The sequence below is a fragment of the Pteropus alecto genome, unplaced genomic scaffold (assembly GCF_000325575.1).
Source record: "Pteropus alecto unplaced genomic scaffold, ASM32557v1 scaffold143, whole genome shotgun sequence".
Lineage (NCBI taxonomy): Eukaryota > Metazoa > Chordata > Mammalia > Chiroptera > Pteropodidae > Pteropus > Pteropus alecto.
The window spans coordinates 316,334-339,574 of NW_006434828.1; positions in this window are offsets into that span (position 1 = coordinate 316,334).

The following is a 23,241-nucleotide window of genomic DNA, read 5'->3' on the forward strand; positions in this document are numbered from 1 at the left end:
CTTGTCAATTCAGCAACTCACTATGGATACACGGAATGCAGACTTGTTAGAACAAAGAAGTCAGAATCACTCATTCAAAATGTAAGTATGGATATGAATCACCTTAGCAACATCGGAAGCCGCTGGGATGAGCCAGCCCAGTTACCCAGCACAGCCGAAAAGGTGACAGGGTAGAAGTCGCTCACTGTGGAACATGACTGGGAGTGGCCCTTCCAGGACCAGCCAGAACCACCTGACGAAGCCAGGCCGTTTGGACAGATGCCTGAGAAGCTGGTGGAGTTTCCCACTGAAGTGTGGCAACTCTGAACGCAAAGCAGATGTCTCTGCAAACGTCGCCCAAGCCCATCAGCCACAGAAATGTCCTTTCGTCATCCAGGTCAGGGTCGGAGGAGAAGGACGTGGGTCTCAGCGCTGGAATTTGTTCCCAGCCTGGTCACACCATGGCTGGATGCTGCTTGTCTCTAGTTACATGGGGCAAAGCCTCTGGGTTCAGTAGGGGCGTGTGTGTGCGCGCACGTGTGTGCGTGTGCGTGCGCGTGTAGTATTGTGGGTAGATAGGTAAATATAATAGACAGATATAAATATTTATCTTTAGTAAAATTCATTTTAAAAAGTCGTCCTTGCCTGAAGAGAGCCAAGGAACGCAGAGCCTGTCCACACTAAGTTCAGAAGACTGAGGGAGACGGGGTGCGGGGCACGTCTCCCCCTCGCCTGGTGCAAGCTGGGGGGCTGGATCGAGGCCCCCTGTGGATCCTGAGACGGCTGCAGTCAGTGAGGGTGCGGCAGCCTGTGCTCCTGTCAAGGCGAAGATGCTGCCCCCACGTGACCTAATGTGCGGTTCCCCAGGTGGGCATTCCCAGAATACCCCACTCTGTGGGGTCCTGTCATGTCCTGGACACTCGAGAGATCGGGGCTCTCTCCGAGATGTCTGTCTGAGGTAGGCCACCGCCATGGGTTTCTTTGTCATTGATTGTCAACGTCCCGGCCATCTCGATGTGACACCCCTGCATTAATTTCCACTGAAACTTTAATAAAAAGCCATTTCTCTCACCATGTGAGTGATAAATTTTGCCTGCTGACAGATACCTAGAGATGGATACAGACTCTGCAGCCAGCAGGGCCTGGGCTCAAATCCCTGTTCACCCACTTGCAGGCGGAAGAATCTGGAAATCTTGGATACATTGGTAGCAAAGATGCAAATAATAACGATGTGAACCCCACCCTGTTTTACATGAGCTAAATGAGACAACCCACCGTGAAGCCACTGAGCCGGGCACGTAAAACGCATCCTTATTATTGACACGGGGTGAGTATGTGGGTGCCTTAGGGAGGTGGGGAGGTTGGCAACAGAGAAAGTTCCATTATTTTTCTGAGCTCAGGGCACTTTGATATTAATTTTGAGAAGTTAATCAACAAAACAAGTACCTCCAGGGCCCTCATCCAGTGCCGAGCGAGATTCAAGGAGTTGGGCACCATAGTGTCCTGCCCGCGAGAAGCTCACGTTCTAACATTAAAAAAAGAGAAGAAAATCTAACTCATGCACAGGTACAGACACCAGGTGTGCTGTGGGGAGCGATTTTTGCATTCCCCTCTAGTGACCGACCAGCTTTGCCTCGGTTTTGTCTGAAATCACCAGCTGTTGAGCTCATGTAGAATTTCATCATGTGGATAATCTGTGTTTGAAGGACAATCTACCTCCCACCAGAGTCTTCAGGAAACGCTGCTGCCGGGAGCTACGAGGGTGGATGTGAGAATGTCACTCATTGGGAAGAGAGAGCTTAAACTTGCATTTCTGAGGTCTTTGGGGAAGGGGGCGTTTGCAAAGACTTCAGCACATAATTCTCTATCAAGTCGAGAGATTAGATGAGCCATTTCCCCTGGGGCTTTGGGTGGATCTAGGGACTGTCCCGGCCAGGAGCATGCCTGGCGCTGGCCAAGCATGTCGGCTCTGGGACTCTGGGACTCCGCTGCAGGCCCTGTGAGTCATGGGGTGTGAATCAGAGAGGGTGGAGGGCAGGGGTTGGGAGGAGGAGGGGGGACACGCCGATGTCCGCGGCAGAGGACGGAGGCGGGTATGTTCCTTCTCTGGCTCCCGTCGGCCGATTTTCCAGTGACGTGGATCCGTTACCAGGTGGCTTTACCTACAGCATCAGAAGCGCCAGGTCCTTCGGGGGTTCCGAAGGCGATGGGAGAGAAGGTCAAGTGACGAGGCATGATTCACTCTGTCATTGGTAGTGTTTGATCTGGGTCCTTGACTAGTGGCAAAAAGTTGGTTACAGGTCAGAAAAGCTGTCGTTTGCAGCAGAGAGGAAAGGAGTTATTTGGTGAAAACTTCACTCCCTTTAAAGAGAAGTCAGTCGCCCAGCGTCACCTTTACCCCAGGCGCCGGCACGTGTGGAAACGCCCTGGCAGGACGTGCGAGGCAGGCGTCGGCCCTGCCCAACCTCATCCGTAACCTGTAACGGGAGCGAGTCGCCCTCCACCCACGACCTGTCCTCTACCTCCCCGGAAATACCTGAGGATCCGTTGAAAGAGGGTCTTTGAAGACCCTGCGACACAACAGGGCCGTAAAGGACTCCTGCCATTTAAGTTTTGAGGCCTCCACTGACAGCCCCGTGGTAGGGGTCACCCCAGAAGCACCATAAACACAGGCCCACACACCATGACCATCGGGGCCGACTTGGGGTTAGCGATGGGGACGTGCCCCCAAACGACAGATTCAGGTAAGAAGGGAAGCTTTTGATCAGAATAAAAATGAGTTTACTCAACCAATATTTACACCTTCTGCCCGTACTTTGCATTCGGTGCCGGGCCTTGTTCTCGGGGTGACCAAGGCTGAAGCAGAAACAGGTCCTGGTGTGAAGCAAGCCGCAGTTCAGTGAAGAACGTATGGTTCACGAACGTGATGCATCGAAACAAGGACTGACGCCTGTGTCACTCCAGCCACGGCGACCGGGGACGAAAGCATCCACGGGAGGGAGCACGTCCCCCACGAGGTGGGGACCTCAGCCCAGCAGCTTCCTCCCACGTGGCCCTCGGGAACTTCGTTGGCGTCCCGAGCCGGCCCGGAAGTTGACACACTGCAGACCCGCAGTCAAGGCCCGGTCCAGAAGGGCCTGCGCCTGCCATCGGAAGGGCGAGGGGAACGCAGCGGGCGGTGGCGCGGGGGACGCGCACAGCGCAGAACGGTGCTCCCTCCCCGGGCTCATGGGTGAGGCCCTGTGCCCCGGGCCCTGGAAGCCTCCTTCCAGGTTCTTCTTTCCAGTCTCCAGAATCTCGAACTGTGAATAGGAGCCGCCTGCCGGTCGTCACCGAGCAGCAACAGCTCTGTGCCCAAAGCTGCGCACGCACCTGTCCTGCTCTCAGAGAAATTCAGAAACGATGAACATTAGAGAGAATCTTTTATTCTTGATGTCTTCATACTACAACTCATCTCATGAAAACCCTAGCGTTTCCAACAACGGGTTTTTAGAGGAAATTATTTTCCCCCTTCAGAGTGTATCTTAAAATATCCCAGAGTGACACAAAACAAAAAAACAAACCCACACAGTCAGCGACCCAGCGCTTCCGTCTCCTGTAAGAAAGTGGAAGAAAATGAATATAAAACAATATAGACGGCCCCTTCTCCTCCAGCTCAGCCTGGACGGGAAGGGGTCAGCAGAGACATGGACGCTTCTGAAGGAACCGGAGTTCATGGCCAGCTTGTGAGCTGGGGACGCTGTGAGGTCAGTGGCCGTGTCTGCGCAGGGCACCCCTGTCCCGCAGCACCCTGCACGGGCGTGTGATGTCCACGCCCTCCAGTGCACGGGGCTTTGGGAAGAGGCGCACGGAGTGGCCACGCCTGGCGGGCGAGCTGTGGGGCCCAGACTTAGCTAACGGTGCCTCGAGTCCGGCGCTTGAACGTTTTTAAAACACGAGTGTGTGTTCCCCACGTCGCAAGGGATCCTTGTTTCAGAAAAGTTAAATAACTGGCTTCAAGTCCGGGAGGGAGTAAAAGCCTGATTTTGCTTTCTTCTTAGGACTTATCAGTATCCAATTTACTGTCTATTTTTGTTTGTTTGTTTGTCGTTTCCCTCTCCCTCTAGAACGTAACTTGTGTCGGAAAGAACTTTGCCTGTTTCGTTTGCTGCTGCTTCCTCAGCATCTAGAATAGTCCTTGGTACCTGGCAGCCCTTGAAAAAAAGTTTGCTCTGACTTTTGTTGGATAATCGTCATTATCCTCCTCAAGGAAGATTTTCTGTGGGAAAGACACCTGAGCCACCAGACAGAGGATGAGGAGCAGCGAGCGAGACCCAGGAGGATGGGCAGAGGGTTTCGTGCGGGAGGCAGATGAGAAGCCAGTGTGGCTGGGGCAGGGGGCGCAGGGAGCCTCGGGTCTGGAGAAGTGGCCGGACTCCTAGCGACGCATTCATTCCACAGCCGTTATCACAGCGTCGTGGGCTGTGGTGATAGCTGCCCGCCTGGTCTGCCCCCGTCACCCCCCTCCCCCATACTCCTCGCTGCGACCAAAGCCAGCTGCTAACGATCTGGATGTGCTCGAATCCACTTCTTCGTCAAAGGCTTCTAAGGTCTTCACCGCAGGTCACACGAGATCCCCCCAGGTCTGGCCCCAACTGAGAACAGCCAAGACACTCTTGAAGAAATACATCCGGGAAACTGAAACCACGAGCTATCAAAACCCATCGAGCTGTAATCAAGAGGATGGAGTCTGGATATGCGAAAGGACAGACAGATGGACTCATAGACCAAAATAAAGTCCGGAAGCAGAACACACGTGTGTAGTCGTTTGATTTGCGATCGAGGTGGCATGACGTGCCAGGGAGGTAGCAGGTTAACAAACTTTTCGATAAATGTTGCTGGATCGATTGCCTTTTCCGTATGGGAAAAAATGGATCACACCACATATATGTAAAACATCAACCCCAGATGCAGTGCAGATCCGCAAGTGAAAGACAATATAACAACGCTATTAGAAGAAAACATCTTTGGGACTTTAGAATAGCCAAAGATTTTTAAAATAGGATACAAAGATCACCCACCTTCTGGCAAAAAAATTCAGTAAATCGAACTATATGAAAATTGAGTCTCTTTTCCTCAAAAGGCACTCTCAGGAGAGTGAAAAGATGAGCTAGAGACGAGACATTGGCAAGATCGGTGCCCACGAAGGGCTCACACGAGGACTGAAAAAGACCAAGAAATCAGTAAACTCCAGAGAGAAAACCCAACAGAGAAAGCGGCACAAGTTTGGATACTTCACAAAACGCGGATGTTCAAACGGCGCTCAAGCCTAGGAAAGGTGTGCAGCTGTATTACTCACCAAGGAGCCCACGGGGAGGTGCTGGTACCTACGCGACCGAATTGGGTTAGAATACTGAGTTTTGGTGAGGATGTGGCACAGAAACTCCACGCACTGCCGGAGTGAAGTTGATACAAATTTGGAAAAATGATCATTAGAATTTAATAAGCTGACTATGTATGCCTCAGGACCCAGCATAATCAACAGTAATGTGCACATACATTTACGAAATGTGCACTTATATGTATTGACCAAAAGACATTTACTAAAATATTCATCGCAGCACCATGCCTATCGCCCCGAACTGGATCCTGGCCACATGGTTAGCAGCAATAGGATGAATCAACAAGTGGGAGTAGACTCACAGAGTAGACGCCCTACCCGGTTATTAAATGAATAAACCACAATTCCATTCGAGAATATCATTAAAACCTCACACATATTATATTCCGTGAAAATAAGCCATACGCAAGAGTGATTACCTTATGATTCCATTTCTGTTTAAAAAGAAAAAGAAAAAGGAAAATTACTCCATGCCATTATGTCCGGTCGTGGTTACCCCTGTGAGCAGTTACTGGTGGCTTCGGAGTCACTGGAAAACGCTTCGGAGTTTGCCGGGAAAGTCCGTTTTCTTGATGGCTGTGTTGGTTACACGGGTGAGTTTCCACTTGTAAAAATTCGTCTCATTGTCCACTTATGACATAGACATTTCTCTAAACTTTTATTACACTTAAATCAAAAGCTCAGACCGTGTGTGCAGACTGTGACGTCCCTTGGTGATGGCGGTAGTCAGACGAGCCCGCATATGCTGCGAGAATGTAGAGCGTGAAAGGCGTAATCACGCAAACGAGTGTCTCGGAAGCTGATGCAATCTGAATAAGGTCGGCGCTTTATCTGTCACTTGCCTGATTGTGACATGACACACGAGTCACGCAAGCTATTATTGCTGGAGAACAATCCAGGATCTTACAACTGCATCTGAATCTACAATTATCTCAGAATAAACAGAATTTTAAAGAGCGTGTGTCTGTGCCTAGAAGTGGCCTTGAAAACATCTAAACCATAATACTGGCGGCGGATTAGTGGAGGATGGTGACTAGAATTAGACAGAAGAAGGAAATGTGAATTTGCCCTCTTGCTCAGGGTATTAACGCATCTTTGAATCTTTCACAATAAAAGTGTATGTATTCATGTATTACTTGTGCTGCTTTTTAAAACCACTGCCACAGGGAGAGGTGGGCACCTTGCTTAATTCTTCCTGCTCTTGCCTTCATTGTCTCAGAAGTCACTTCTCCTGGTTTTCGGGACTATTTGACATCTCTCCCTTCTCAGCTGTTACACTGAGGTTTAAAAATCCTTTGCCTGTGGACACATATCTCAGAAAACTGAAAACCTATTTTCACACACAGCTGCACACGAAGGTTCGCAGCAGCTTAATTCATAGCAACAAAATACTGGCAACCACCCCGACGCCCGTCGACGAGTGGACAGTTAACGTGCAGGACACCGGCACCCCGGACACCACCCAGCCACGCAAAGGAACGGACCGTGGACACGCGAGCATCCCGGATGAATTTCCAGAGGACGGTGCTCGGCGAAAGAGCCACCCTCAAAAGCTTCCTGACTATAGGATCCCATTTACATAACAGTCTTTAAATGGCCAAATCACAGGAGTGAGAAACAGGTTCGCGGTGCCCAAGGGCTAAGAACCGGGTGGGCGTGGGAAGGGACTGGGTGTGGGTCCTTCTGGCGATGGAAACGTCTGTGTCTTGACTGTAGCCATGGCCCATCCGGACTGCCGTCGCGTCCTGCAGTTCCGAAGGCTGTCGACCACGAGAGGGCATTTCTTGCAATTGCATGTGAAGCTACAATTATCTCCAGATTAATTTTTTTTTTTTTAAAAAGACCCTTTGCCAGATGCCTTTCAGAGATTCCTCATCTTCTTTTTTGTGGCCATCACCCTAAACACATGCAGTGAGTCATAACTGAAACCAACATAATCCAGAATGGATCTGATGTGTGGAGATCCGTGCCAGCTACGCGCTCTGCCTGGGCACACGATTATGCATTTTTTTTCATCAAGCTGGTCCATACAGAAGAAGGTTCCGTCTTCTCTCCTAAGGAGCTGACGTTATCCACAAACCACAGGATAATGACATGAAACGATCGCGGCGTGAGCACCACAGGTGTGGGGTGAAAGGTGTCCTGTCCCAGGTATAGGCACCTCACAGCTGAGAGCGACACCCCGAAGTGGGCGGCTGACCGGGGGGCTGCCAGTCGGCCGCAGTGATGGGCTCCGGGGGAATCAGGTTCGTGAAGAGGGTCTGCTGCCCGGTCCCTGGAACTGACACTCGTACGTAGGTTTCTTCTTGCTGTTGCTGTGACACAGGACGAGGCTGCGGTGAGTGGGGCATCCAGGGCGCCACGTTCAGGGAGCCTCTCAGTTTCAGGCCCTAAGTCCTGGCTACTCTCCACATTTTTTTTTTCCCCTACAAGTAAAACCTAGAGTTAGTCGGTCAAGTTTCAAAAATTCTGTGGGGCTACTGACTGGATCCCGTCTAACAGAGATGAGCATAAAAATAATTCGCGTTTTAAAAAATAATGTTGGGTTTCTGGTCTATCTCTCTTTTTATCGTGTTTTCCTTTTAATACCCATCAGCAGAGTTTATATGCAGTTTTCCTCATCTAAGTCCTGTACATTTCTTATTTATCTTATTCCTATTTACTCGGCTTCTGCTGCTGCTGTGAATAGAATTGTCTTCTTAATATTTTCTGCCTGGATTTGAGCTCGGTAGTAAGCTACTGACTTTTGCGCCTATAACGATTGCTTCGATAAGCACACGGAGAGGCTGTCGTCACAAGTGTCTTTACTCTTGCCCACCCCTCCCCTTTTGTATCCGCTCGGTATGAGAGGCTTTTCCTTTGCCTGCGAATAACACCTGTGTATTCTGTGGGAACAAGCTGGTGACTGCCTTTAGTCACAAAGCAGAGTCACTGGAGAATCTAAAGTAACCAGTCACTTGGAAATGCCCCAACACCTTGATTTAGGGGTGATTTCCTGTCACCTAAGGGGGGCGAGGTTCCAGGGGTCTCCCGAGCTGCTGTGGGCTGGCTTTGTCCTTCGTGCTTGGAAGGCGTTTACGGCGGGGCTGCGTCTCCTGAGTCCTCGAGCTCCAGCAAGGCTCCTCTCTTTCGGGTGGTCACCTGTATGTAGGAAGCGGGTATCTCCCCGGCTCTCGGCTGCTGTGGTCCCTTTAGCCCCCTGGGTGGCTCTTTGAGGGAGAACTCAAGCTGGCTCTCACTTACAGCCAAGTGAGCCCCACCCTCCAACCCCTGGAGACACCTGCACGTTCTCGGCTCCCCCATAATCTGAGGGCGAGGCTGCCCCATTGCTGAAGCAGCTCAGGCTCTCAGCAGAATGGTGCGTCAGCCCGTTGCCATACAGAAGTCCTCGGGGGACCCAGCCCACAGCCCCTCTGGGCCCCCAGCTGCAGTGGTCCCACGTTAGGGTCTGTGGCCAGGCCTCTTGAAGGCCCCCTCACTCTACTTGGGGTGAGGGCTCAGGCCCCACCCCCAGCTCCCTCTTTCTTGGCAGAAGGGAGAAATTAAGCTCATAGTGGGGCTTTCTCCAGAAAACTCCTTTACACGCAGCCTGTCCCCTGTCCACACTCAGACCAAGCCTCGATGTGGATGCCGGCCCCGGGAGTCACGGAGCTGCTCCTCATGCCCCGAATATGCCAGATTATCCTGTGTGTTGGTCTAGCACTGAACTTTGTAACTCAGCATATACTGGATCTTGGCGCCTCAGTCATCATTTCAATTTTCACATCCTTTTACCCGTGTTGGTTTTGTATTCTGTATTACTTTTATAACTAGTGAGAGGCTTGGGAGTGAGGCAGGCAGCAGATCCCACTACTGTGGTGTGAGGCTAGGGCTGCTCAAGTCAGAAGCCTAGCGTCGGAGTGCGCTTCACGAGGACATGCGACGCCCTTGGGAAAGCCTGCGCGGTGCTGTCTCCAGCCATCACAAGCTCGCTGACAGTCACACCTCTAGCTCTTGAAACTGGAATAGGCAAAGGGGATATCGAAGAACTCTTAGGAAAAAAAAACATCATAAATGAGATCAATATACACAAACGAACCAAAAGAAAATATTCGCGAGCATATGACAGACGAGTTAATAACCCACATGGGAAGGATTCTTTCCTTCATGAACAGAAATGAATATTAAAGTCAAACAACCCTGAAAACTGGGCAAAGTATATAAAGAGTCTCTGTGTAAACAGAGGCAGGGCGCCATCAGGAAACCAGAAGACGCTCTAGATATTTCGATGAGAAGAGATGTGACACGTTGACAAAGGGACCGGAAAGGCCAGCAAAGCGAAGAAGACACATGGCACGTGGAGGAAAAGATGCAGAAACAAGAGAGATGGAGCGAGGCCCGGAGGTCGGAGGCCGAAGCCCGCGCGTTGCCCCCTTACCAGTGCTGTCTGAAACGCCGACTCGTGGGTTTTAAACCCGCCAGGAATTGCTGCCTGGACCAAAGACGGAGACGTCTAATGCTCCTACCTGGGCTGCCGGAATCTGGAATCCCCCCCTCACCCCCCAAACACACAACCTTGCCACCAGCTCAGCAACCCCAGCACCTGCCAACTATGCATACGTCTCTGCAGCCAGCTGCGGGGAGCACCCCTCTTCCTCCCTCCCACCTGCTGCCAGTGTCCCCCCCCATGGCGTGACCCAGGAGAAAGACGGTTGGCAGGGAGCTGGGAAGTCGACTTACCCAAATCCCAGCCTCAGCAACTCAGAGCGGAGCGGGGAAGAGCAAATGTAAGGCTGAGCGGTCAAGGCCAACGAGCACGGGCAACGCTAGCTAGGGACCGCGGAGGAGAGCAGCACGAGACCTCGGTTTCCAACACTCGAGCTGCGGAACTTAAAAATGGCGGTCACAGCCCGCACGGATGAGGATGCGAGAGTGGTGGGACTGTGCGATGTTTTTGTGAAATAAACGAGAGCTTATTTAACTGTCATTTTCTTTGGAACTCAGGTGCCTGGGTTTGAATTAGACAAAAATCTTTGGTTCATGAATAGCCTACTTGTAACTAATGAACTAGATAGTTATTTCTCACGTCTCGATGAATGACTTACTTTTGTCGTACTGCACTGGCTAGGAACTTAGTACAGTGTTAAAGAAAACTCAAGGTCATAGGGCATCCTCGACTCATTTTTTCAATTTAAAGGTGCTTATAACATTTCTCCATCTAAGGGGATATTTGTTCTATATTTTTCACAGATACACTTTACCATGTCAAGGGAGTTCCCTCTGTCCCAAAAATTTGACTTAAAAAAACAATCACAATTGGGTATTCTCTTTTATCTCATGCTTTTTCTGAATTTAATGAGATTATCATATCTTTTTCTCTTTTGACTGGTTAATGTAGTCAATTATATTCATAACTTTTATAATATCAAACTTTCCTTGCATAACTGGCATAAATGCAAATTGAATATGTTGCATCATTTATATATATATATATTGTTGGGTTCCGTTGTCTAATATTTTGTATCCATGTGCAAGAATTACACAGGCCCAAATGTTCTTTTCTGTGATGTCACAGAGTTGTATTAGTGCTAGGTTATGATGACGCCATTGAATGAGCTTGGAAATAATCCTTCTTTTGCTATTGTGTGCCAGAGTTTGTATAAAATTAAAATAATTTGTTCCTCGAAAGTGTGGTAAAATCAGCCTATGACCACCCATGTTAAAATTGTAAATACATAAGGCTTCGATGTAGCAATCCCAGTGTTAGTAATCTATTCTACTGATATGAAAACACACTATATAAAGTTTCGTGCAGAGATATTTATGTCAGTGTTTATTTCAAGAGGAAACATTTGGAAACAACCTAAATGCCTATAAGGAGTAAAATCGTTAACAATATTTAACCACGAATTATAAGACAATTGTTAAAGCTTCACTTAATTCTCTGTATTTGTATCTGAAAAGATGTCCAAATACACTGTCAAGTAACACGAGTCATTTTGCTCTAAAGAAAGAGCATAGAGAAGGAAGAAAATATGGTGATCTGACCTACATTTGTTCGTCCACATCCACGTGTGTTTATCTGAGCAAAAGGCGTGAACACATCCATCATTTTTGCCCAAAGGGATTAGCAGAGTAGAATACTGAAGACTCTGGGTTCTGGAGGCAGACGCCAGTGTCGGGATCCCAGCCCTGACCCAGACTCACTGCGGGGCCGTGGGAAACGTATTAGCTTCTCTGCGCCCATCTCTTTCTTCACCTGCGAAACTAGGTAAGACTAGTGCCTGACTCGGAGGGTCCTTTTGTGAGTCGAATGAATTAAGCTATATTTCTAGCCCTCCGTGAATCGTGGTACTTATTATTATTGAAGTACTAATTATTTAAGAATGTCATCCAAGTTATTTATTCTTAAGGATTTACTATTGTGTAAGTGTTATTATTGTAAAAGCTCGATGGAAGCTATTAGCTGTTTTTTTAAGAAAATAATGACCATAGTTTTTGAATGATTTCAACAAATATGATTTACTTACGTAACTGAAAAAAATATAATAAAATGGAAAGAAAAGAGGCCACCAACTACATCAAATGTGAGAGTAAACACTTCCTGGCAACAGCTGAGTCTCTAGGCAGACAGATAAATCTGCCGTAGCTTTGATATTTCTCAAAACAGGACATTAAAATGAGTCACGTAGCTTTTTATCATTCCTGAGTTGGAATCTGGATCGTTCCTACCAAAAATTATCCACATTAACATGCTCACTTCCTGACATAGCAATTAGGAGCCCAAATAAATGAGCGTTTTCATTTCCCAAAAGCTTGGAGCTGGAATGTGAATGCTGAGCCACAATTTCTGTCTCCAGGGTGACGTGGCCTTTGGGGACACCATGACTGGAGTCAGACCACCCTGGCCTTATCGCGCCTGCATTATTATTGGCAATTCACTGCACCTGACAAACCTTGGTTTGGAAAGTTGCTCCCTCCTTACAGGGCCTGCTGTGAAGATCTCAGGAGATAATATACGCTCAGGTTTGCTCAGAATGCCCGGCTCGGATATACATCATCATCAAATATATGATGATGTTGATAAAGGCAGCAGATTCCCAGGATTGAAGTGGCGTGGGAAAAAAAAAAAAGGTAGATTTGGCTAAATATAAATTTCAAATTTTCACAGTTGAAAGTCATTTGACTAAGAGAAAAATACAAATAGAGTAAAGATGACTCAGCGAAGCATTTCATATCTCAGCGAAGATAAGCGAAATAAATAAGCACTCATAAAAGGAAATGTAATAGGCTGACCAAGCTGTAGAGAAACGCCTCGTCACACTGCCACCCTCCACACGCCCTAACTGGGATTTTGATCTCTCTGCAGCCCCTTCTTAACGCGCCCCTAAGAGACGAGAACCGTTTAGAAAAGCAAACTCGGGGTGCTTACTCAGCTGCCCCTCTTTTCCTGGAGGGAGCCCGATGCCTGCAGGGGGTGACTGGCTTCTGCTCCTCCATGCTGAGGCTCCTGAACAGTGCCCACAGCCGGGAAGGGCGGTCTGTCCGTCTGGCCAGCCTCGACTGCCCAGCATGCAAAGAAAGGGTGCTGCCGAGTGCTTATTTCAGGTCATAGGACACGTGGCTCTCGTGCGACGCTGCCTCCTCCACGGCCACATTCCTTAAGAATAGACGTGGTATCTCAGCCCTTCTGTCTCTCTTCGGTCTCACTTCGGAAACTGTTGGGAGGGAGCGCAGGGACGGAACTGCTGGATGTCGAGCCCTTTCAGAAATTTCATTCAGACACGCAGGAGAAGACGCTCAGCTTGACTGAGAATCAAACGCATCCACCTTAAAACAAAAGGGAAAGGCCCTGCCCACTCGGCCACCCAGCCAGCCACCCGGCCCAGGCGGCGCGGGAGACGTGTCCGCGGATGGTGCCCGTGGGCCAGGACTGCGGGGGACTCTCAAACCGTCAGGATCCTTGGAATGGCAATTTCGCTTGCAGGACTCCACCCCAGGGACGAAGATTCACGTACAAGCTTTTCCCTGGAACATTGTTCAAAAGAGGAAACTTCAAAACGATCGAAATACCCAGCCAGACAGAATGGCTGTATAAATTACGGATCGGCCACAGGACGGAGTGTGATGAGCCCACTAAAAAGAGAGCTCGGGAAACATTCCCTGACGCGCCCGCAATGTAGCCGTAAGCAACGAACGCTGTGAGATCACCGGGAACGCGTAAAGTCACTTTGAAACAGACGGGCACGGAGATGGCAGAACTGCCGTGGGGGTTCCGTCTTGGGGATTGGACGGCAGGTGATTTTTATTTTTGCCTCTGCATTTTTCCCGACTTCTTCGCATTATCTGCAAGGTGAACATACTTCTTTAATATAAGGAAACGTCATGAGTCTAAAATTAATCCCGTCTGCAATGTAGGATGAGGAAAGTCTGTAGAAACGAAGGAGACAGAGTAGCTGGCCTGGGCTGGTGCCGGGGCCTGCCCGGGAGAAGGTCCGCAGTCGGGATGGGAGGGGACAGTCCGCACCGTGCAGGGGAAGTGACGTGGAGGAAACACACGGTGGCACCGGGAGCAGCGGTGCGGGAGATGTTGATCTCTCGCCCCTTTGGGGACAGAATGGTGCCCAGAGATTGAGACGCACAGCACTCTGTCTCTGTGGTCGGGGTCCACCTGCTCGAAGGCCTCGTTTCGCTTCTGCCCCACTCGGGATCCCCCCGCCCAAGCGCCTCGGGTCAGGTGCTCACGCCAGCCGGGGTCCCATGCGCCCCGGGTCAGGCGCCCACGCCCTCCTGGTCCGAGCGGCGCAGCGTCGAGACGAGGTTTTCCCCCTGGCACAGGACGGGTGCCCGACGGCCGGGAGCCTGGCGTTCAAGGTCTTTTTGTCCTTCCCGGTAACCTGCAGAGTCCACTTGGGGCCCGTGGGGACGAAATCCTCCTTGTAGGCTTCCGACGGGATCAAACAAAGCGCTACGCGAAGCCCGGGGGGCTGGTCGCCCAGTCCCCTGCGTCGACTCCCGTGGGAGCGCGTCCGATTCCCCACGCTCTCTGCTCCCAGGTGCCTGGGCCTCCGCGGGCTTGTGCGTCCGTGGACCCTGCTGTGTCCTGCTCCTGCCCTTTGGGCTCAGGCCTGGTCGCCGCAAAGGCCTGCTGGGTCCTGCAGCTGACCCGGCTTGGCCGCCCGGCCGGGCTCTGGCACTGCCCGCGGCCGGGGAGGCAGTACCCCGGATCGCTGGCCCGGGTGATCGTGGCCTCCGGATCAGCATCTCGACCCGGAGCCTCGCTCCAGGCTAAAGGCCGAATGACCCCGCCTCTCCGAGGAAAGGCCCCGCCTTCCGCTGTCTTTCATTTTCCTCAGGGACCCAGCGGCCACCGGCCCTCCCTGTCACCATGGGTCATTGCCCTGATGTCTCAGAGCCTCTCTGTACCGTGGTACAGTCTGTCACTGCACACCCCGAGGGTGTGGGGTTCATGCTGCAGTCTACGAGGAGCCAGGCCAGGCGGGGACAGCCTCGCACAGCAGCCCTGCCCCACTGCAGCGACCCAGCTGTGATCCACGCACGCTGGCCCTGTCCTGGTCACCAAAGGGCCCGGCCCCCGCCAGCTGTGAGGCGGGGAAGGCCTCTGATCTCTCTGAACCTTGGTCTGGGTAACTGTGGGATGAGGGGCTGGACAGGCCGATCTCTAAGCTCACTTGCCCAGACCTGCCAAACTGTACTGGTTACTCGATTCTAGAGTCTCTCACACTGACCTTAGTCCACCTGTCCCAGTGGGTTCTGGCCGACGTCCGTGATGTCATCAGATGTGTGCCTTTGCTCAGCCTCGGCGTTCAGGTCCCAGCTCTGTCCTTCCCCAAATGAGGCCTCCAGCCTGCTGCCGCTCTGGCCCCATTCCCCATCACAGGATGCTCTGGACAGGCACTGAGATCCCGCCCGGCCCATGCCTTCCTGCTGTGCCTGCTACGGGAGGCACGGCCCGTTCACAGACAAGGGGGAGCAGGGAGCCCGGCCCGACTGGCTCAGAGGACTCGTGGATCTCATGGCTGGAGTTCTGTGTTGGGACCATGTAGTGGTCATGTTTGCTCGCATAGAGGTAACTTTGGGCTTGGTGGGTCAGGAGGCAAGGGTACTTGGGGCAGGCTGCCCTTGGCACCCTGCAGTAACACGTGTGACCTGCCTCCCCATCTCACTAAGATGGTGACTGCATAAGGTCAACTCTGAAGCCAGGAACACCACCATCCAGCAGATTTGTATGGCCCAGACACCTTGGGAGGAAGTGGACAGGCATGAGGACACTTTCTCAGAGTCACAAGACACCGGCAAAGCTGCCGAGCCCATCTGCTCCCAGTAACGAATGCCTGGGCTCCAAGGAGCCTGCGTGTGCCCCATGGGGCCTGTCACGGGGCTGACACGCATGTGCCTCGTACACACAGCTGAGGGTGGCCTGCAGACAGGGACGCCGGCGGGCTGGGCGGGTGCGCGCAGACGGGTCAAGGAAGGACACACAGGCCACACACAGGCCACGTTTCAGTTTTGTCCTGGGTGCGTTGGAGACTCTGAAGGCGTTAAGCACGGAGTGATGCTTTAAAGAGCTTGGTCTGGCTGCCTGCGGAGTTGGAGGAGGGCCAGACGGCACCCAGGGGAGCAGTTTGCGAGTCTGTGCAATTGTTCCAAAGAGGGACGGGTGTCTGTGACAGAGGTAGAAACGCCAGCCCAGGGCACTGGGAGACCAGAGCCATCCAGCCAGACGTGTGTAGAGTACTTTCTAGGGGTCAGATGTGGGACCAGCACGCCGGGGATGGAAGAGGTCTGGGCCCGGGCACACCCATCTGCGCCAAGGATGCCTTGAGGCACTGTGCTGGGGCACAGAGCACTCGAGAATGATTCATTTTTCGCTCCTTTGCAACGTCGGCGGCGGGCAAACCTTCCACAGGCAGAACAAACCACATCCGGAGAGGAAGTGCCGAAGCCGAGGAGCAGCGAGAGTAACCACGGCGACAACCTCGCGCTTCGGGGGCCGCGAATCAGAGATGGGTCCGCTTTGGAACTGCAGCTGAAAACAGCAAAGCTGCAGTGGCCACAGCCAAGCGAGATGTCCTGGGTCCGTCTCGGGAGAAAATACGGATAAGGAAACATTCCCCGGGGTGGGGGTGCCGTGGAGACCCAAGATCTCTTTGTGACATTAGTGTCAAAGGTCCTCCGAGAGGGAGGTGATCATTCAGGTGTTTGATCTTTTTCTTTTGAGAGAATTGTGGATTCACCTGCAGTTGTAAGAAATAACAGGAAGAGGTCCTTTCAGCTTCCCCCAAGGGCACCGAATGTTTGCTGTCCCTCCCCCGCCCTCCAAATTCATTCGTTAACCCCCAACCCTCACTGTGAGGCGGGGCCTTTGGAGGGGATGGGGTTAGTTGAGGTCACGCGGGCAGGGCGTCCGCAACCCCACAGGAAAAAGAGGCAGGAGATGACGAGGTCTTTCTCTCTCTCCTCACAGGCTTAAAGAGGAGGCCCCGTGAGGACACAGCGAGACAGTCACCTGCGAGCCAGGACGGGCCCCTCGCCCGCCTCCATCGATGGCAGACTTCCCGTTGCAGGCCTGGGAGAAGCGTGTGCTGTTTCAGCCCCCCTCTCTGTGGCATTCTGTCCCAGCAGCCCGAGCAGACCTGACAGCCCCGAGGCCTGGTCACCGCCCCTGGGAGGCGGGGAGCTCTCCCATGAGTTCTCTGGAAGATTCCAGTTTGGGGAACCAGCTCCCCCCCCACCCCACCGCCGCCTCCGTGCTCCATTCCTCCTCCCCTCTCCCAGTCCCCTGGCGTCACCCGCCACGTCCCCTCCGCTTCTCGAGCAGGTCTGCTGATTCCCACCTCTGTCCTGCAGGTACCGCCACGGGGAGCCTCGGAAAGCCGAGCGTCGCCTGGTCCAACGGTCACCCCCACACACAAGCGTGCCGATCCCACAGCCCGGTGTAATTACGTGTTTGTTTACGTGTTCATCTGTTGAGTCCCGGTTTCTCCCCCACCCCGCCCTTACACAAACGCGCACACACACAAACACACACAAACACACACACACACACGCACAGAGCTTTGACAGGGGAGATCACAGTCCATATCCTACTGATAACCCCCTGCCTCAGTAAAGTTGGGGTGCAGTAAGCCACCCCAACCTAAGGTGCTCGCCCTGCAGTGGTTCCCTGGACGAAGTCACCTTGCCCTGCCCCTCGCCTGCTTTCCAGCCTCGTCTCCCTTCAGTTTCTCTCCCCGATGCCCAGTCGTCTCCGGGGCACATCCTCCCGAGTGTGCCCAGGCCCGTGCGCGCTGCCCCGTCTGCGTGGGGCCCTGGCAAACGCCCGTTTCTCCCGTCAGACTCTGCCGCTTCGTCATCTCACACAGGAAGCTGTCCCTGGTCTCTGCTTCCTTGGCATGGTTTTCACACCTCGATGCTGCTCCTCTGTCCTCGAGGGACCGTGAGCCCGGGTGGCAGAGCTCGTAGACCCCAGTGCCCAGCAGGCGGCCCGGCGCCAGCGGCCGTGGTGCGAGTGTGTCTCGCGAGTGAATGAATTTTGGACTCGCCCGATGTTGCTCGTTCTTACCCTGATTTCTAACATCCTCCTGCCTCGCTGGGTCCTGCTGTGGGCTCTCATTCCAGACTCCAGCTCTGCACGCACAGCCCGCCATTCTGGTTTCGAGCATTTTCACGTCTTTAAACATTTTCATTCATCGAACACATGTAAGTCGCACGTCTCCGGGTTCGACCTCAGCTCCCCTTCACCACGTGTGCACTTGGGGAAAGGTACTCACCATTCCTGTGCACGTGGAGGGGGAAAACCGCGCCCAGCATCTCGAGCGTCATGAAGCTCGACACAATCACGCGTGCAAAGCGTCGGCACAGGTCGGCGGCTCACGTCTCCGGACTTGGGAGGCAGAGAGCCAGTCCCAGGTAAAAGGTCCCTGTGAGGACGAAGTACAAAATGCCCATGTCCCCCAGAAGAGCCCTCGTGCCTCTGGCAAAGCCAGTGCTCCTTCAGCCAGGGCAGGCGAGTGTCTTTCCGGTAATGACAAACGCATGAGCAGAGTGGCTGCCCACTGAGGCAACACCTAAGTCCCAGCGGAGATGCACACGTGTCCCTTGGTGAGAACCTGCTGCAGGTAGACACACGCCTCCAGCGGCCACGACCTCGTTTGCCCCGAGGCCACGCGTTCCCCAGGCACACCCAGCCGATGACAAAGCGCAGCGTGGGCTCAGGAGCTGGGGCGTTGCCAGACCAGAACGCATGCCCATTCCCGAGAGGGGCCCTCAGCTTGGGTTCCGGTCCCCCCCATACCTGGCCCAACACGCCGCCCCGCTGAGTCACACGAAGGGGTGATTTAACAAAACCCAAATCTCACGTTTTAATCAACAAATTCTTCACATTCGTATTTCCTGAGGAGATGCTGTATCTCCATCTCTCCCCCTAATTCCTTCCTCGCCATCTCTTACCCTACCTTCTACAGTCTGGGGCACTCGCAAGTGGGGAACAGATGCCCACAGGGTGCTTGTTCACAGGGTGGCAGCCCCCTGAGCCACACACAGAGACCTTGCCCATTTGCATGGGGACCGCATGCAAATCTCGGACGGAGCTGGTAAATGAGGACGGAAGCTGTGATGATTGGCCCATGATGCACTGCAGGCTGAGTGGTGCCCGCTCTGTGATAGAAGCAACCGCACTTGCAGCGAGATGGGGGGAAGGCACGACAGGAAGAGCAAACCCAAGAGGAACCCGCAGAGCCCCTGGTATGGGCCCCTCAGATGTACTCAACTGTAGATACTGACTGTAGGGACTGGCAGATTGGGGTTTTAGCTCTGCTCAATACGCACGCTTAATCTCCCAGTGCGGGTAACGAGGCTCATGTAAGTTACGCGATGAGAGTTTCTGAGCTTGAAAATATTCAGCCTCTAGAGGCGATGTCATCTAAGGCACCGCAGTTTCATAAGATGATCACAATGTCAAAAAAAAAAAAAGACTTAAAAATGGTGTGGGGGCTCGTTTTAAGTGACAGCAGACCCAGAGACCTATGGAATGGCCCCAAGCCCTTGCAAATGCATCTAAAATTTCAGCATCCTGGTGAGTTCTAAGTCTATCCACGGAAACCTCTGCGGCTCTTCGGATGTGAGTTTCCTAATCTGAAATTCATGTCCAGGAAAATCTACCCAAGATACTTTGTTAAGTGAAAACAAAATCTTATGTATGTAAGTGAAAGTTCATTAGGGAAGCGAGACCTAGGGCTAAACAATTCTCTTACTTTGTATTTTGTAACAATAGTTTCCCAACAAATAACCATTTCAAGAGAAACAGTAATAAATGTTCCCAGCGTGCTAAAACTCTGAGCTAATCCTGCACATCTGATGACATAAGGCAGTGGACTGCATCGCCACGCCCACAGGGAGCAGCCCGATCACCTGCCAGGTGCTCCATTTTCTCGTTTGCTTTGTAAGGGCTTCTTCCCAGCTGGCTACTCCTGGGCCAGCTGCCTCGCAGGCTGCCGCGGCCAAGGGCATGTGGATGTCAGGTGGGTCTCTGCCTTACGCAGCTGATTCCGGTGGGTACCCAAAGTTCCTGTCTTGACACCAATATGCTGAATTTTCCAGCAGCAAGAACCCTAGCCTGCTCTTGAAGACTCAGTCATTCATTCATTATTCGTTAATTCAGACACTCATTCAGCAAATATTCCTATAGCACCGAATGTGTAGGGACTTCTGTAAAAATTGAGAAATTAGCCATAAAGTTTAAATAGAAAAATCTATCCAGCTGGAAATTAAGAAAGCGTGCTCCTAATAGCTGTTTTGCTAAGAATCGTGTGAAAAAGCGGGTTTCTCACTAAAAGGCAGATAAATAAATGTAAAGTAAAATAATGGATTGACATTTTCACTTGCCGATGATGATTAAAATCAAATTATAAAACTCGTTACTGGTGCAGATATGGTCATGTGGTCCATTTCTGTCGCCTGTGGAGGACCAAGTATGAATCTAGGTGTGGCAGGCTATTTCTGTGAGTTATTAATTTGTGTTTTTCCTTCTGAAGTCGCCCCTTCTCCTTCAAAGAAAGTGGCCAGCCTGTGTTCGTGAGTGGCCAGCCTGTGTTTGTGTCCTATTGCCATGTGATACCACCGACGAGTGGTGTGGGGCAGAATCCACCTAACAGCTCACAGTTCCATAGGTTAGAACCCCGGGTGGGGCTCAACCAGGTTCTCCACTCAGGGTCTTGCAAGAGTGAAATCGGGGTGGCTGCTGGCCCAAGCTCATTTCCGGTGGCTCTTGGGGAGCCCCCGCGTGCACGCTCTCTCAGCAGAATTCAGTTCCTTGGGGCTGTAGGACTGACTTCCTGGTTTCCTTGCTGACTACCAGCGAGGGGTCGCTCAGAGCTCCTGGAGGCCACGTGTGTTTCGTGTCACAGGGACCCCTCTGCCTCCAAAGCCGGCACCTGGGCTCCCTCAGGTCGAGTCCCACTCACAATGTCTTCAGAAAGATCCCCGTCTCTCATAAGGACTCATGTGATTGGGTCAGACCCAACTGTTGAAAGCAAATAAAATAATAAAACATACAAATGGAATGATAAAGAAAACAGAACACTGAGTTTTGGCGTGATGTCCGTGCTGTATGTGTGAGGCGGGAGGTAACTGATGCCCTGACCGTCCCGTAAATAAGACAGAGAGCCTGGGTGCCAGACCCCGGAGCTAGACACGAAGCCGGCAAACATGGCAGCAGGGGTTTCAGGAACACCAGGATGAGGAGTCGTTTTTCTTTGTCCCTCTGCTTGTCTCTTGAAAGTTAATCCCATTCGTGTTTCTCAATTTCTCCCTCTTCTCACACACGCACGCACACACACACCCACCCTCACCCACACAGAAAATCAAAGACTGGAAACTTGGCGGATCAGGAGCCCCGTGCAAATCAAACCGGAGACTCAGCGTGTATTTCGCGTGCATGGGCCACAGAGGTTAAGTTCTCAGGCCACAAAGACTCAGGGAGGAAGGGGAAGTCGGGGGGCTGAGGCCTTGTGTGGGTCACATCTGAAAGCCATACCTCCTCCTCACTTCCTCCGGGAGAAAGAACCACGCTGGCCATGTGACGCTGGCATCAGGGCTGTGGCTTCCACCAAATGTCACGGCGAGAAAACCGAGGGACTTTTACTTCGGATTTGACGTCTTTCTCCCGAGGAGACTCTGCTCTCACTTCCAGTTCTGACCCCAGCCCCGCTCAGCGGTTCCGTTCATAGTTCTCATTTTGCTTCTGCCTCCACCCGACACCCCGACACCCCAACAACCAACCCCCCTTGGGCGCGTATAGACACAGACCCACTTATGCACGTATACACGTGAACGTACATGCAAAGTCAGACCGGCACATGCAGACACACAGGGATACACACGTGCAGACACGCAGATACAGGCGGACACGCCTATCCACGTGCACGTGTGCACACTCATATGAACACGAGCACACATGCGCTCGCGAACGCAGACACGCGTGCATAAATACGCGCGTGTGCTCCGAAGCACATGCACGCACGCAACGTCTTGGCAGAAATTTCAACCCACAGTCTCCTGTCAGCTGTGCCTGAGGATTTTATGTCCCAAGTATGCGTTGACTCTTTCCGTATTTTCCTTTAAAATTTGGTAATTATAGTTCTGAAGACGTGAAAACTGCCGACCAGCCTCGGCAGCTGGAGGCCAGGCCCAGGGAGCCTGGTGCCGGTGCTCTGCAGGGCCTGGGCGGGGGACTCTGCAGTCACCGTTCCTTCAACGACCATCTACCGGGCACCGGTTGACGGTCAATCACGGCCGTAAAGCTCAGGGTCTGGGCCACTACAGATCAAAGGCCTGATCCCAGGACCCCGTGCTCCTGTGCTCGAGGACCCGGCGCAGACAGACAGGTGACAGATGACAGGCTGCAACACGGCATGGTAACTGCCGCCATGGACGTGATGGAGCGCTAACCCAGCCCGTGGACGGTATCAGGCGAAGCTGCCAGCCTCGCTTTCCTGGGCGCCCCGTCTCTGCTGACTCCTCTTTACAGGCTCCAGAATAAGAGGCAGTCCCTCCCATCCCCAAGGCCACACTAGCAGATCCGCACTGTCACCTAGCATGAAACATCGCACGCCCCGACACGTTTCGTTTGGGGTTAGGCACGCCCGGTGCCAGAAGTAAGGCAACTGAGGACAATCGCTGAAAGGCACCCTCGTGAGAACGCACACCTTGGACACCGGGAGCTGGAGAGAACTGAGAAGCGTAGCTTTATGCTCTATGCTCTAAGACAAAAAGATTTCAATCTTGATCGTGGCCCACTGCCCAGGGGGACAGTCCGGCCAGTCTTTCGCATTCCTCTAGTTTCTAACCTGCGTCCACCAAATGTGAAAATGGTTGCAGCATGAAAACCCTCCAAGCATCTTTTCAGAGACCCCCTTCCCCTGCCTGCAGTACCTGTGGACGTGGGAAGACGTCTCGATGTATTTAAGGACAGCTCTGTTTCTGTGGCCTCATATGCCACCAGAGAAGTCACCAGCAGGTTGCTAATGACTTGGGAACCTCTAGATCGATGGTCCTCAAACTCGAACAGGCATTAGAATCCCCTGGAGGCTTGTGAAACGCAGGTGGCTAGGAGAGCGTCTGATTCATAGGTGTGGGGAGGAGCCACCTCACCAGGTGACGCTGACACTCTGAGGACCGCACTCTGAGACTCGCTGTTGTGGCATTATTTTAATTTGCATGAGGACCCACCTCACACCCTCTGCCTGATGTCCCACGTAGTCAGAACAGGCACCGGGATGTCAAGGGTTCGGGACCAGCAGATTACCTACATGTGATCCCTATGTGATCCAACCCTCTTTGGAACGTCACTTCCACGATCAATAGCTTTGGCGAGTTTTTTT